The sequence below is a fragment of the Schistocerca americana genome, chromosome 7 (genome assembly GCF_021461395.2).
Source record: "Schistocerca americana isolate TAMUIC-IGC-003095 chromosome 7, iqSchAmer2.1, whole genome shotgun sequence".
NCBI classification, from domain to species: Eukaryota; Metazoa; Arthropoda; class Insecta; order Orthoptera; family Acrididae; genus Schistocerca; species Schistocerca americana.
The window spans coordinates 241,882,326-241,885,227 of NC_060125.1; the positions used below are offsets into that span (position 1 = coordinate 241,882,326).

A 2,902-nucleotide genomic window follows, 5' to 3' on the forward strand; every position below is an offset into this window, starting at 1 on the left:
CTTTGCAACCGAGAGTAAAGTTCATTTGCTTCAAGAAGCGAACTAAACTGTGTAACGCTGTCTAGGTACAAAACACTGTTCACTGTAGTTTCAAAGAAAATAGCGATTTACGACGCTGAGATATGGGACACCATATTCCAATTTTCATGAAAAAAATATTAAATTGACCAATTTCTTGTGTTTTGACTAATCACATGTCCACTAATATGAATCCACACCTTATCAGTGAAGAAAGCATGGTCCACTACTGCGCTTCAATGCATGACAAGAAATGACTGAAACTTTGCACAGTACACTGGATGCTTTTTCCTTTATCCGGCGTTTTCAGTTCCAGCACAGCAAACATTACATGCACGCAACCTCAACTAATGCATACGACATCTTAGCACTAGCATATGACATCTGACACAGGACAGATAGTCTATTCAAAGCCTTCAGGACTAACGCAGAATCGCTTTCCTCACCTCACACAGTCTGGTATTCTTTAAAACACCCGACCTTCCGGTTCTCTTCTTGTCTTCAACTCAACCGTGACCCTGGAAAAAGATGATTAATCTATTGTTGAATTGTGTGGCATTGTGGCATCTCTGAACATTTTTCATGAAATACATCTATAATAAGTGCATACAAGTTGAAACCTGAAGGTCAAGGAAGGCAGGATTCGGTTACAATTGTGGACGGGGCCGTAACCAGTTCCTATTGGTTACCTTTTGCAATTACACACATTTATTTTAAAACGGTAATTCCAGACTCAGCAATAAATAAAGACATCACACGTCATTAACGAAAGAATAAACAACTGTGTAATTAATAGTGCTTTCAGTACGTTACAATTTACCAAATGAGCATAAAATACAGGCACAACAAATAATGTTTTAAAAACAAGCCAATGTGATCCCAATTAGAATTTTAAGGCAAGTAACCACAGTCACGGCTGAAGGCCTTTAAAGCCAAGAATGGCAAATATAAAAGAATTAAACTTCCTGGCAGATTAGAACTGTGTGCCCGACCGAGACTCGAACTCGGGACCTTTGCCTTTCGCGGGCAAGTGCTCTACCAACTGAGCTATCCAAGCACGACTCACGCCCCGTCCTCACAGCACTTGCCCGCGAAAGGCAAAGGTCCCGAGTTCGAGTCTCGGTCGGGCACACAGTTTTAATCTGCCAGGAAGTTTCATATCAGCGCACACTCCGCTGCAGAGTGAAAATCTCATTCTGGAAACATCCCCCAGGCTGTGGCTAAGCCATGTCTCCGCAATATCCTTTCTTTCAGGAGTGCTAGTTCTGCAGGTTCGCAGGAGAGCTTCTGTAAAGTTTGGAAGGTAGGAGACGAGGTACTGGCAGAAATAAAGCTGTGAGTACCGGGCGTGAGTCGTGCTTCGGTAGCTCAGTTGGTAGAGCACTTGCCCGCGAAAGGCAAAGGTCCAGAGTTCGAGTCTCGGTCGGGCACACAGTTTTAATCTGCCAGGAAGTTTCATATCAGCGCACACTCCGCTGCAGAGTGAAAATCTCATTCATAAAAGAATTAAACAAACACACTGTAAAATAGCAATGCAATAGCAAGTCTTAATTTAAAAAGACAGGCAACTGATCACCAAATGGGTGAGACAAAATGATAGTGAACTTGGTAGCACGGCCATTTAAACCAGCTGTAACGCCAAGAATGGCAATTACATAAAAATTTATCAGAAATATACAATAAAACAGCACGTGCAATAACAAAACACAAGGGCCTGTCACAGATGGTGCACCAGGAATCGACCTCTGAGCGATGAGATAGGCAGCCAAGAGTTGCATTCAGTTCTCAAGATGGTAACTCAGACTAGTGGCAGCCTAACGAATGACTAATGATAACCTTGCTGAGGCTACCTGACATCCAATAAACCAAATGCAAAGATGCAAAAATATGCCAGAGCCGGTACCGGTGGTCTGGACTCCGTCCGCAGAATACTGCGCTTAGAATGCCCGGAACGAGAAAGGAATCACTATCAACAGAGTAGAAGAATTGGCAGCCAGCCTACAATCAAGAAAGCTGTCAAAACTACATGCCTCACCAGACAGCAGCGGCAAGGGAATGAAACGTACACTGCCGTTACGTACACTAACCCCCAGGGCAGGTAACTGGGGTGTTAGCTGCCATGAGGCATAAAAAATACAGCTGGTTGAACTTAACAAATAGTAACAAACTGAACGCAATAAATAGTAATTAGAAGTCCAGGAAAGGAAATCAGATCCGCCATCCCCAAGCACTCCACTCGCTGTTCGTGACCTCACAAGGGAACCTCCCCATCGCACCCCCCTCAGATTTAGTTATAAGTTGGCACAGTGGATAGGCCTTGAAAAACTGAACACAGATCAATCGAGAAAACAAGAAGAAGTTTTGTCGAACGATGAAAAAAATATGCAAAATATACAAATTGAGTAGTCGATATGTAACATAAGCCACATCAACGACAAAGTGATCTGAGGGGCGCTGTAGTCTCGTGGTTAGCGTAAGCAACTGCGGTACGAAAGTACCTCGGTTCAAGTCTTCCTGCGAGTAAAACTTTTAACTTTTTTATTTTCTAGCAATTGACGTGTGTCAATTATCAAAGTTCAGGCACTCACACAGTCAACTTCGCTCTCGAAAATTCCATGACATGTTCAGATTTGCTTGTACATATACAGGATTTGACGGTCTACACACGGAAAAAATTGGAAAACGTTAAAAACATATGTTTTGACAGAGCACAGGGAAAACTGTGTGACTGTGAAACTGTTGCATTCATTTGTTGCAGTTTATGTGACAAACTCTTATGTTTTCATCACTTTTTTGGGAGTTATTATCACATCCACAAGAAAACCTAAATCGGGCAAGGTAGAAGAATCTTTTTACCCATTCGCCAAGTGTACAAGTTAGGTGG

At 42.6% G+C, this 2,902-nt stretch overlaps 1 non-coding gene across 1 annotated transcript; it reads right to left on the minus strand.

The window, feature by feature from the left end:
• Nucleotides 1-1,002: 1,002 nt before the first annotated feature.
• On the minus strand, nt 1,003-1,075 carry Trnas-cga. Its single transcript has one exon. It is a non-coding gene; the product is annotated as a tRNA-Ser (tRNA).
• Between the last annotated feature and the right edge of the window lie 1,827 nt (nt 1,076-2,902).